The following is a 14,263-nucleotide window of genomic DNA, read 5'->3' as shown; positions in this document are numbered from 1 at the left end:
TGCAGTCAAAAGGGGAAGACCACAACTCGATGTATAACAGTCCTAAATCCAAAATTTCAACATCCTACGGCTAATCGTTTTTGAGTTATGCGATATGCATACGTACGTACAGACGTTACGGCATAACTAGTCAGAATGGATTCAGGGATGATCAAAATGGATATTTCCGTTGAAATCATAAAACCGAAATTTTTCGCGATCACAACACTTGCTTTATTTTGTACACGGAAGTAAAAATTTTATATCATTTTGAAAAAGTAAAAAAAAAGTTGAAAATTAAAATAAAATATCTTAAATAAATATGTCCACGAGAAATATGCATACGTTTGGGAAAGAAGTTAATAGATGCTAAGTAATACTAAACAAGATTTAAATTCATGGTGATTCTAACAGGCTTGTCTGAAATAATATTGGCACTCCTTTGCAACTTTGATGAGAGGTTATGTATCATGACTGGACTACGTAGATAGCAAGAAATCAATCACCGGTTCAGCAGTCCATTCTCACTTTGAGTATCAACAGAGCTTTGTAAATTTTGACGAGCCATTCTATTTTGTCTTAGCCTTCTTCTCTGGCCCTGTACTGCCAACTATATATAAAATGTTTAATCCGCTTTTTTTTTGGAGATTTTTATATTAATGTTTGTCTTTTTTTTGTTATCTATTAATTGTGATTCTTTAAATTTCGAAATGGGCAAAATTCTCACTTTTTAATGGGTTATTTAAATTTTCAATTTTCTCTTTCCTTCTGGTGATGGCTTAGCTTAATTATTTTTCGTTGTGTATAAAAAAGTTAAAATATATCTGTGAGAATTCATTTTATTTATATAAAATTATATATATATTTTTTTAATTTCTTTTCATCATTTTCTTATAATGTTTTATCTGTTCTAGATATTTTGATATTCTTTTCTTCCCAAAAATATATTTTCATTATCTTTTGAACCCAGTAATTTAAAAATTCTTAAACAATGAGATAAATTTTTCGTAAACTTTGTTTTACCAATGATTGACCTTTCTCTTGATTTTTACTACCTTGTATTAAAGTAAAGGAAGTATTTTGGTCGCGAATAAATTTAGGTTTTCAAATTTTAACAGAAATATCCATTCTGACCATTCCTGAATCCATTTTGACTATTTTCGGCGTTACGTATGTACGTACGTACGTATCTCGTATAACTCAAAAACGATTAATCAAATTGTTGAGGTTGAGGTTTTGGATTTAGGACTGTTGTAATATATAGCTGTGCACCTCCTCTTTTGATTGTAATCGATTGAACCAAAAGTGTCCAAAAAAGCCGACTTTTTCTTAACTGCAGTAATTAGCCATCATTGAGAGCTTTTCAAAGATTATCATAAATGGTACTTTTTTTCATTGGTTGCTGAGTTATAGCCGAATAAAATTTTTAATTAATGAAATATTTGAATCTTAGGAGAAGGCACATCGATTCGAATCGGACTTCATTTCCTTTTTATTTTTAACTTTTTCTTTTAATTTAAATATATCGATTTATTAATAATTATTAACCCGTCATTGTAAAAAAGTTTTACGATGACTAATAATTCAATAATAAAAAAAAATATGAAAAAATAGACTGTTTAATAAAATAAAATTTTACGTACTTTTCATTTTAAAATGTGTAAATGTAATTTAATAGGCGTACAAGGAAGTCATGTATTGTCTACATCTAATTAATTAATTTCATTTTTATTTAAAATTAGTTAAAAATTAAAAACTATTAACCGAATAAAATAAATGGGTTGCAAAAAACGCTACCGAGCGTGAGCTAAAGTTTTCTGGAATGTGGAAATATAACTTTTTTTTACCTCAAAATTTTCACCTTATTTTCTTGAATATTAAGAGAAAATATGTATTTTGAATAACAGAGTTTCATCAGATTGTATGTAATTACATTAAAAATTTCCGAACCAAGCATTACAGATAAATATTGCTTATTATTGGATGTGACTGACAACGGGACTACCAGAGGAACCTTCTACAATATCAAAAAAGAAGCACCAAACGAATCGGTTTGATGAAGACTTGAATGTATAAAAGCTGACAACACAGTTGCTGGGCTTTGCCGTCATATAGGTCACTATTTATTTAGTTTATTATATTTATACCTACTTATAAAGCGCGCGCACATACCGTATTTAATTAGCACGGGTATGGCAGTACTAGCGGTGACGGTCAGCACTAACTAAACTATTGTAATTTCACAACTTATATAGAAAAAATTTCATTTTTACGGTCGGCAGACTGGTGTAGCTGCGAGGCTTAACGCACCAAGTACCGAGTCAACCAGGCGATCTAGTTCGAGACCCAGCCAGAGCGAGTTACATTTTTACACTTTAAATATTATTCACTTACTAGATCGTGGATACCGGTGTTCTTTGGTGATCGGGTTTCAATTAACCACATCTCAGAAACGCTCGACCTGAGACTGTACAAGACTACATTTCACTTAGATTCATACATATCATTCTCTGAAGTAATATGTACGGTAGTTCCAAAGGATATATAGAAAAAAGAAGGAAATATTATTCAGTTATTTAATTCTACCACTCACCTGTGACGTCACAATATAGCAGTAGTTAGAGCATTTTTTGTGGTGGGGCTGCGATGTTTCAAAAAGCGTTTTAGCAAATATTGTTATTTTTTAATTGTTAACAAATGCGCCTAAGAAATATATGATCTTTAATTAGGTGAAATCCCGAAGTAATGAGGAATGACCTTGATTTATTTGACTTTTTAAGTTGAAAATTTATCGGCATCATTGCCCCATATATACGTAGAAGTAATTTAACCAAGTTAAGTTTGGTCCAAATCGTCCAGTAGTTCTGGAGTTATAAGGTGATTTAGAGCCCGACACCGAACTCACATACGAACATTAACATCCGGTTTTCGGGTTCCTTAGGTGTTAAAAGCTAAGATCCGGTGAAAACCGCATATGCTCAAATTGGACTGATTACAATACTTTACTTTCTAGAGTTATAGCGCTATCAACACGGGAAAATAGTCAACAAATCGAATTGAAAATCTCATTTTTCTTAAATCGTTTATTGTTATTATTATCTGTTCATCTCCGTGGCGGAGTTGTAACGTATCTGCCTTTTATCCGGAGGTTCCGGCTTCGAATCCCGATCAGTCTTGGTATTTTTCGCTTGCTACAAAATTCATTACCATCCTTTATTAATTGTTATTGAACGTTGACCTACTATTATTATTATATGAATAAATAACTAATTAACTGATTGATTCGTACGATATCCCTGAGGTTTCCAAATATCCAATACAGTTTTTTAAATTCGTGGCCGATTATTCTTATAATTAGTGTTAACTTTTTATATTCATGAATCATCACTCGTGGATGAATTTTTAATTAAAACGTAAAAAAATAGAACTGGGTACAGAATCGACGAGTTGTTACAGTTAAAAGAAACTATAGATCAGGCAGGTCACCAACTATTCTTGCACGGTTATACACGGTTTAGATGAGTTTCTTTGGTGAGTGACTATTTAATAATATTTAAAGCTTGTTTAAATTTAGTATTTGACTACGTTTTCCGTTAAATTCTTGGTATTTCATAAGATAATGGAATAAAATTCTCATTTTATTCACTTAAAAATCGTCTTTTTACGTTTATTTAGATTATTTTCTTGAGTATGTTTTATTATTCATTAATATCCATGAGTTTGTATATCGACCTTTCATAATGTTTCTCGTAATAACGGATTTTTTTTTTGATAACCTGACTGCAAACCATTTATATTATTGTATTCGTGCGATATTTATCATAAATTATTTGTTGTTTTTTTTAATAAGATAACTGTAGTGTTCATTGAATTTTGCATTATTCATTCTTTTTCTTTTATTAAACATTTATTTTTAGTTTTCACTACGAATAATATTCCAAACTTCTCGGGGCTTATGTATTTTAATTTTACATTTTTGTAATCTATATCTTGATAAGATCTGTTGTATAATTATTTTAAATTTAACTCAGGTTTATTTTTATAACCAAGCCCAGTTGGAGGTAATGGCTAATTAAATCAACTGGTTTCGTGTTCGATTCCCTATAACGGTGTGGTATTTTAGATAAATTTCATTCCAAAGCTATTTATTTTAATGGCTACCATGATTCGACTTCCGGAAAATTTCGAGATATCTTCGCGTTTCGCATCCCCCAGACCCCAAAACCACCGTCAGCTCAAACGTTTATATATATATATATATATATATTTCACTTTCTTATGGACACGATTATTGCCGTAATTTTTCGACAATCCCTTTCAAATTGTTCCTTAAAAATAACTCGTCCCAAAATCTCTGTCGGGTTCGTTAATGGCCAAAATCGGATCACAGGGATGGAAATTGGGAAACTTTTTCGAAAAAAGCAAAATATTGTTATAACTCTTATTAAGTAAAATATCGAATTTGTTTAAAGTTCCGACTATTCTTTGGGCAAGGGCCTAAAACTTATCATAGTAAAGTTTTTTAATATCACCAACCATTGACCCAGCGGGTTGAAAAAGTGGAGTTTCGAAGACAAAAAAGAATTATGCCTCCCTTAATAGGTACAGTATCGAATGGTTTAAAGTATTCGTTATTTCTCTAAAAATTACCTAAAACTTATGTGTGAAACAGTTTTTGATATGACCATACCCTTACGGCAAGGGATGACCAAAATATTGCTGGAATTGTAAGAAGATAGGATTTTTCACATGCAACCGTTGTCGTTTTGAGTAAATTTGAAGTTTTTCTTAGATTTAAGGTGAAAATCTTTTTTATCCTCTACTTATCACCGGTGAAATCTACCTCCGCCTTCCGGCGTATCGAAAAAGATTTTTTTACCTACAGTTTCATCCATTTTATCTTCGTCGTTAAATATGGAACGATATATAACATATATTAATTCTTAATATCTTAATAGAAATGAAAATTAAAAATAAAATAAAAAAGTTATCAAATTGTTATTTTTAAAAAGTTACAATGTTATCAGTAAGTTTTTTGTTGTTTTTTCTCCGAAACTATTTTTATTAATATTGATTTTCTTGGTATACAATGGTACTTAATTTTATTGTAGAAAAATAACTAACGAATAATTTTTTCTTGTGTTTTAACGATAGGTAGTTTACCCCGAAAATTTATTACTCACCATTTCCATATTCTTCAGAGTATATCTCAATTGGTGACGAGGCAGGACTTAGTTGAATCGCAATTCCAGAACAAGTTATTTCGTAAAGAACATTTAGTTTACCTGCGACCGGTGAAGGACTAGCTCGCGAGAAACGATGTTCTATATTACGATTTGGCGATTTCGTTTGGTAAAGCGAAGGTATGGCTTGTTGCTTGCTGTGACTACCGCCAATACCGGTTGAGCAACTGATAAGGGCTTGTACACTTAGCATGATATAAAATTCTGCTTCTGAAAGTTAAAGTTGTAATAAATAAATAGAATACAGTTTTTAGCGAATTAAAAAACTGACGAGCGTCAAGAATTCGTATTGGCCATTCAAAAAAAAAATGTCAGTGTTTCAGTTCTTTCAGATTTATTCCAAATGTATTATGTAAACTCATAATCGTTGTAAAAATTCTTGTGCTTTAAAATTACTTATACCGAAAACTAATTATACACAGTTATGTTTAATTTTTCGTTTTTCTTTTCTGTTTCAGAACAGGCGGCGCTGGCATTGAACTCAGGATTATCGTATTGCTAGTCTAATGTATCGCCTCTGAACTATTGTAAAAGGTAAATAAATATACGATAGGGCTAAAAATGTATTAAATTTCTTAATTTGTATTAATCGATGTAATAAACCGTTCATATTAGTTTTAGTTTCCAAATTTTGGGACAATTTCCTTTTTACCGTCAATGAAACAGATGCGTTTAACCTTTTCATTTACCGCGAATTTCTAATTTCATAACTTAAAAATCAATTCGCCGATTTCAGTAATGTTTTCTTTTAAAAAAAGAAATGCTTTTCTTGCGTATTTTTAGCTATGTATTATTATACAACGGGATGAACAGAAACTATTCGGTATCGAATAGAAAGAGGGATCTTTTCAAGAAATACTGACGTTCAGTGACGTAAAGATAATTAAAAAAGAAAAAAAAAATTATCTTGTAATTTACAATAATAATCCATGAATGACGGTTGATAAAATGAGTTGGAGAAAAGCATTCTGTCACGAAAATCATTATTGTACGTCACCAGGGGTGCTGCAGTAATTGTAAAAATATTGCGAGACTCACGTCTTTGCAAGAATTCACTACTATACTCCGTTTTAACTTCTACAGAGATTTGCCTTCTGTTTTTTTTTCTTCTGATAATTATTCTAGTAAATGTCTTCATAGATTTTATTTGTAATATGATATATGTGCAAACGAGTTAATTCTCGTTTAAAAATGTACTGTTTTGGATCTACCAATGTTCAGTCCTCTTAATTCCTTGTATAGTACTTACTGAATTTTGGTGAGTATATTTTTTCTTCGTTTTTAACAACAGATTGGTTTTTCTATGACATATTATTTTGATTTCTTATGAAGTTATATATATACATATATATATATATATATATTTTTTTTTTTAATCATTGAAAAAAAAAATTGTACCTCCAATTTTTATCTCATAATGAATATAAATATCGTTAAGTTCTTAGAATCAATAATAACTAAATTATGAATTTTACATTTTTAGCTTTATTTAGTCTTTATTAAAATTTTGAAATATATATATTTTTTAAATAATAATTTAACTATTTCTTTTTGATTAACTGTACATTTCTTGGAAAAAATGGCTTATCTATTAAAATTTACAATTTTAAAATGTAATATTAATAAATTAATTTTATTTTTTACAAATTACCTAGGTACCGAAAAATGGTTGACATTGCTAATTAAAAAAAAAGTATTATACGAAAAAGGAAATTTTTGTTGTTGATTAACAAAAAAGTAAAAAAAAAAAGAAGAAATTAGTAAATTTACATGTGAATTAATACTAAGGTTCGTCCACGGGAAAAGATTACAAGATCAGGAAACTATAGCTGACTTTGATTCGTATGCTTTTAAAGATTGGGGTTGTCCTTTATAGGTTAGATCGCACGACTGTCAGTTTGCGTTTGTACAAAGCTTATATTATTATTCATAGTATCGTTGTCTAAAGTGTTTTAGATTGTTTGCAAATATAGTATTTATAGAATCGGTTTCTGTAGTTTTTTTGGTGTAGCTTTTTAACTTGTTGAAAAAGTTATGAACCAAAATCAAAATTTTGTGAATGGACGCTGTGGATATTTACTTTTTAGAGAGTCCCTACTTAACGTGGCGTCGGAGGCCAACTCGTATAAGGAAACATCGTTGTTGAGTAAACCCAAGCCTAGCTTAAAGGAACTCATCGGCTGAGTTCCATCATCTGTACAACGATTTGGAGAAAAGACCTCCCAGAAGTTCTTTTATTATCATCACCGGATGGATCCAGAGATGTTTCACTGCATTTCGAATGCTATAGAACAATCTAGGGCAAAAATTTTTAATTTCAGGGAAATAATAACTGTAGAACCTTATCTGTAACTCTAATATAAGAAATATCTATTGTTTTTATAAAGGTCTATTATTCATAAAATGTATGAAAGTAGAAATTGGATTGTATTAATTATTTAGGACATCAGTGAACTAAAAATAAAAAGGTTAAAATTAAAAAGGAGTTTAACTTTGAAGAAAAACTCGTAATCTAATCGGAAAACAGATTGAATGAACCGTAGTGTAGTACTAACGATTACGAGAGGCACATCCCAATCTTAGAGGGGATCTGACGCTTGTTATCTTTTATAGCTAGTTGTCGCACGTAGTAGTCGGCTGTTTAAGGTCTAATGCGATCTAAGCAATTGCAAAGAGTGTATGCGGTTCCTACACTCTTTGCATTGTGATCAGACGCGCTACTACGAACGTACTCGCGTGATCTTCTAGTTGCTCGAAGTTTCTTCCAAAGAACGACCGGCCTTAGCATACGTTTCGTTAATCTATAAATAAAGACTTTTATTAGTCATTTACCAAAAATTAAAATTTTAAAACTTATAATTCTTTTTTTTAGGGATGAATAATCTTAACAGAAGTATTTATTTATTATGTAGTTGTCTATAAAGTAAAAAAAACTCCTCTAAAAATAATTAGTAAGACTACGAAAATAAAATTAATTTGAAGAGAATTTTCCAATTAGATATCTTGAAAAGTCAGGATATAAAGAAAAAGCTGGCAAAGTATTGCATGACTTTCCCAGTTATTAATAATAAAAGTCAAGTGCTAGAACCAGAAACAAAAAGAAAAGAATACATTTTTTAAAGGTGGGGAATAAATTTTAAAAAGAGTTTTGTAAAAATATTCATATACTAGCTGTACCCGCCACGCTTCGCTGTGGCACATTGTGGTTGCATGGATGAGAAATGAGAAACAAAACAAAGCATACGTTACATAGAAGTTTAATTTTGCAATACTTGTGGATATACAATATTTTTTTGTTTTTCCACTGTCTGCGTAGATATAAAGGCTATCTGGTTTGCCGACTCGGGAACACGCACATACAGTCCATGTGAGAAGCAATCCGCATCTAAATCTAAACCACAGAATTCTAAAGATTGACCTTAAGCTTTATTGATTGTGATTGCAAATACCAATCGAATTGGGAATTGCAATCTTTTAAATTGAAATGGTGTATCGGTCGGGATCATGGGTATTCGAGGAATGAGGACATCTTCACCTTTGAAAGGCCCCGTTAAAATCGTTGCTTCCACTACGTTATTCATCAATTTCTTAACTGCAAATCGCGTGACTTTGCAGAGTTTTGGCTGATTAATATTCCGCAACAGGATAATTGGCACACCTATTTTCAATTTTAATATGTGTGGTGGCATCCCTGGCAGATCAAGTGAGTTTAAAAATTCCGTTGGATAATTAACTACTTCATCTGCTTCCACAACGGTGTCTATCGACTTATATGTAATTTCCTCACTTTGAATGCTGGATTGAATAACATTATTAAGTCGATAGACATCTTTATTCTTTGCGGCAAGGATAGCTCGTTCACTGAGCCGATCGTGATTTCTGTGATTAATTTGAATATCAGGAAATACTTTTTCGATCAGTTCTTCTTTCGATGTTACTAAATTACAAAAATTATCCGGAAGTGATATTCGTCTAGACGTCTCATCGACTGGCAGCTGTCCGTTTCCAATGTCCAGTAACTGTCGTGAGAATACCTCAGCTGATGGATCATTCTGCAACTGGACACGCATATTCGTAGTCGACTGCAATGTACGTACGTGTCGCCACAGTGTTGAATATTTCAGGCAAGCATTTATTTCGTCTGCTGGTGTCGATCGAGAAATTACAGGCAATGTTTGCCTAAAATCTCCTGCGAGCAATATCAAAGCATTCCCGAATGGTTGAACGTTTCCACGCAAATCTCGTAACGATCGAGTTTTAGGCGATTTTTTATGTGCCATCGTGCATTCATCCCAAATAATGGGTTTACATTTTTGTAATACTTTTCCCATACAGAATACTCTGGAAATATTGCACGCGGGAGTCTCGATGATTTGCATGTTTAATGGCAACTGCAGAGCTGAATGCGCAGTCCTTCCACCTGGTAACAATGTCGCAGCTATTCCAGACGAAGCATGAGCTAAGGCTGTCATTTTTTGATCGAACCGTTGCTAGAACCAATCTAATGAGGAATGTTTTCCCAGTTCCTCTTGGTGCATCCAAGAAGAAGGTCCCCCCCAACTCCGTCATTTATCATTTGCATTATGCGATCATAAATGCCTTTCTGTTCACGCGTTAATTTGGGAATGTTTGATTGGATATATGACTGAAGATCACCAGTGTTGTAACTCTGTTCACGGCGTAAATCCACATCAAATGAAGCAATCGTAGCTCGGGTGGGTGCGGCATTCCCAATTGACTAAGAACTTTATTTGCATTAGCTAAACACGTGTCTTCAATATTTATCAATGCTTCGTTGTAAATGCCTTCTGTAAATTCAGACAAAAGTAAATATTTAACCGAACAAAGGATTTTTTGGTCATTATGTAGGGATATTATTTTCTGTCTATTTGGTTATTTCGACTTTTTTTGTTTGCATAGTCTTAAGTCTATCTGGGCTATAAGAAAGTTGGGTGTTTTAATTTATTTACTGTAAGTCATCCTTCTTTGTGGCTTTTCTTTTTGTTCTGGTGTGTTTTTTGTAAAATAAAATACAGATGTTTTAGCTGTTAAATATAATTCAAAGAAATTTGTTACTTAATCAGTTGTGATTTTGTTTACATTGGCAACGGTTGTACGGGCTCTTTGTGATTGGTCGTTGTGTTTGACAGCGGCCATCTTGCATTGATCTGATTGGTTTTCCTTTGTTTACATTTCCATCTGATTTATTAGCCTCTTATTTATTAAAAAACTGTTCAAATTAAAAATAGATAGATAGATTTATTAAAAATAGATGAAACTAATATTTGATGCGGGTTATATATCGTGCTAAATTTTTTTTTATCGTTTTTTTTTTTTTTAATGAAATACAGATGTTTTAGCTGTTAAATATATTCAAAGAAAATTTGGTCGTTGTGTTTGGCAGCTGCATACTTGCATTGATTTGATTGGTTTTCCTTTGTTTACATTTCCAAATTAAAAATGTACAAATTAAAAATAGATAGATAGATTTATTAAAAATAGAAGAAAACAATCTTTGATCTGGGTTATATATCGTGCTAAAATTTAAGCTCAATCGGTGCGGAACATTTTGAGTTTTTGAAGCGTACACAAACGAACTTAACATTTTTATATATATGGATAGGTTAAGCATAATAAATTTGATTTAGTAATGTTATCTCTAAATATAAGAAAAAACTTTTTCAAAAAACTTTCTGCACTTTAGGTCCGGGGTCTATTATTTAGAAAAATTATAAACATTTCTTGATAGCTTTGTACATGAAAGCTTTCAAAAAAATTTTTTTAAATATTTAAACCGAAGGGAAATAGAGAAAAGAACAGAAAAAAAATATTTCAATTGTAAGAGGTGGGCGGTTGATTTATTGGAAAAACTTTTACAATATGCGTTGTAGGTAACAAATTCCCTTTAATAAAATTTTCTCTAAAATGCCGCGGTAGAAAATCGAAATTGATTGTTTTGTAATGTCCTCCTACCCCCTTAACGTATTTTGAAAAAAATATGATCAGTGACCCATATTTAGAGATAAAGCAGAGAATAGCAGTGCGATACATACATACGTGTTTTATTTGATCTAGATAAACTAGTTGGACCTTAGAACGATGTTTACGCAAAAAAACCTATACATTATTGACATGATGATATTTTCCCCTTTGATATAATTATTCTTTATATATTAGGAAAGTAAAGCTGTAAAGAATAACTTTATATAATCCAGCCTGAAAAATTGAATCTAACTTGGGCATAAAGATAGCTCAAATTGATTGATGGTTTAGGTTCCCTTATTTATTTTTTTATTTTTAACCCCCCAGTTGAATGGTTTGATGCTTTTTCGGTCCCCTGCTATTCTTTTAACCCAACATTTTTAGTACATTCTATATCTGCAGTTTTCTGTTCTATATATTCCTATCTTTATCTTGCCCTGTTTTTTTCCTTCTACACGTCCGTCTATTAACAAATTAATTAAACCTAGTTATTGTGATAATGGACGTAATTAATTTCTTTTACGCGATTTTGCTATAAATTTATTTCCTCTACTATTCAACTTAAGGACTTTTAATAAAAAATTTTCTCCTCCATTCAATTTTCAACAATACCATAGCTTCCACTATGGAACAAAAATAACTACCACTTATGATATATCGTTGAAAAGCTCTCAACGAGGGCTTATTACTGCAGTTAGGAAAAAGTCTAAAATCCATTTTTTTTTTTTTTGGACTTTTTTGGACACTTTTGGTCTAGTCGATTGTAATCAAAAGGGGAAGTGCACAACTAGATAATACAACAGTCCTAAATCCAATTTTTCAACATTCTACGGCTAATCGTTTTTGAGTTATGCGAGATACATACGTACGTACGACGAAACGTATGTATCGAAATGTCACGACGAAATTAGTCAAATTGGATTCAGAGATGGAAATGGATATTTCCGTTGAAATCTGAAAAAAGAAATTTTTCGCGTTGCAATACTTCTTCTACAAAATATAAAAAAAGGTCAGTAGTTATTAGTGAAATAAAATTTTATATAGTTTTAAAAATATGTAATTTAATAGGCGTAGAAGGAAGTTATGTGGTGTCCACATCAGGTTTTTCCTTTCTAGTTTCCCTTTGTTCATAGTTTACTACTGTAAAACGTTACACGTCTCACAAATGTATTCAAGAACGTCTTTATAATTCTTACATTTATATCTGATGGCAATAAATTTCTTTTCAAGAAAGCTATCCTCGCTTTTATCTCCTTTCTTTATACTTAGATCATCTCATCTCTCTTCTATAATCTTTCTCTCGAAGTAGCGAAATTTTGTAACTTCTGGCCTGAATATTTAATTCGACGTTAATATTCCCTTTAACCCTTTTTATTTTACTGTTATTTCTTTTTTAAGGAGGTCCTGTGTTGTTGAAATGCGCAGAGTCGCACAGATTAATTGATACATTTCCATAAGGTTTCTTTACAAGTATGCTTATAAACTGTAAATTAATGAGGTAGTAAGCTTGTAATTTATTTCTTTAACTAATGTAAAGTATACTGTAAAATTTTATCAATTTTCATTTATTTTCAAAGATCTTTCGTAAGCAAAAAATTTACGCCTTTCATAATTTCTGCTAAGTAATTTTTGGTCTACCAAAAGGAAAAGTTGTCAAAGAAATGTACTCGTATTTTTTTATTGTTGGCTAGTTACTGCACCCTTTAAATTATTCTATTTGATTCTTCTACGTACAAATTGAAAATAGAAAAAATACTTATCAAATTCCGTTCTGAATCAAAGCTTTTCTCTTCATTATGAATCATTTATTTGTTAACTGAATTACATTTTGTTCAATATTTTAAACTCTTCGTTGAGCTTATGAATGATTAAAAATCTTTCACTTAAGGTTCCTTTGTATTTATGTTAGATACTATTTATATTATTATTGAAGTAATTACTAAAAGAAGAAAAGTCATATTTGTATTTTACACGATTCGCTTGAAATTTTAATTAAAAAGATAAACTTTTAGTGTTCGTATAAGTAAAAGAAAACGATCATAAAATATGAACTTACCTATCGAAAAAATGATCATAATAATTCCCTGTATCATCATTGTTTAAAGGTTAAAAAACTGTAAATAAAAATAAACTGTACTCTACGATCTTACATTCCTGATTAGAACCCACATATAAAAAATAAAAATAAGCGTAAGCAAAGGTTTGCTCTTATTTGTTGTATTACATTAATTGACTTTCTTCTACGTGTAGTCCTTCATAACCTACCAAACTAATTCTATTTTCTGAAAAAAAAAAAAACTATATATATACAGTAGAACGACTGAGAGCGATTTAATAATTAAAGAGCCAAAGGACTGTAGAAAAATTATTATTTATTCAATAACAATGAAACTACTTTTCAATATAATCCCCGATTGTCCAAAATTTCTGCGAGCTTTCTTAATCCAGTAGAAAAGAATTGTTCATCTCAGTGTCTTGAGTCATCTTGTTCCGAATACTTGACTCGTTCATTACTGCCGAACTTGGTGTAAAATCTCTTTGAGGGAACCAAACAAAAAAAATTTTAGGTGAGAAATCGGGACCGTAATTTTGATGTGGCAACACCTCCCAGTCCGATTTTTAATTATCTTTCCGTGTTTTTTGACCGGTATGAACACTGGCGTTATAGTGTATAGTGAATACATCTTTTGAAAAAACCAGAATATTTCCTCCTTAATGTGGGTTTCACATTAATTTTTATCATGTCATAATAGTACTCTTTGTCGATTATCCGTTTTTCTTTCGAATAATTGTAAAAAAAAATTGACCCTTCAGTCCCAGAAAAAGTAAAAATTATTTTTCTACGGATGACGCGTAGGTTCAATATCTACGCGTCAGCCTGGCGATGGCGAACTCCTATATAATTGAATTCCTTTTCAAAATGAACCCGAGTTTCATTATAAGTTGTTTTTATGCGATCTAAAGGAACCATTACGTTCCGCTTAAAACTGTAGTTTAAGTTCCGTAAAAATGTGAATTCGGGTGTTTCGGAAAGTAACTTGAACACATTTCGCGATATT

The 14,263-nt window shown here is 31.2% G+C and overlaps 1 protein-coding gene across 3 annotated transcripts in view; it reads left to right on the top strand.

Moving 5' to 3' along the window:
- The first annotated feature begins 5,679 nt into the window (after positions 1–5,679).
- MEP-1 (zinc finger protein MEP-1) overlaps positions 5,680–14,263 on the top strand; it is a 195,546-nt gene continuing 186,962 nt past the window's right edge. For 2 of the 3 annotated variants that reach the window (XM_075373124.1, XM_075373125.1), the window contains exon 1: positions 5,680–5,756. The gene's annotated coding sequence lies outside the window, so the exon portion shown is untranslated. The remainder of the gene's footprint in view (positions 5,757–14,263) is intronic. The other variant, XM_075373128.1, reaches the window with a different exon arrangement.

This window comes from Lycorma delicatula, chromosome 8 (genome assembly GCF_047948215.1).
Source record: "Lycorma delicatula isolate Av1 chromosome 8, ASM4794821v1, whole genome shotgun sequence".
NCBI lineage: Eukaryota > Metazoa > Arthropoda > Insecta > Hemiptera > Fulgoridae > Lycorma > Lycorma delicatula.
This window is presented reverse-complemented; position numbering and strand designations above follow the sequence as displayed.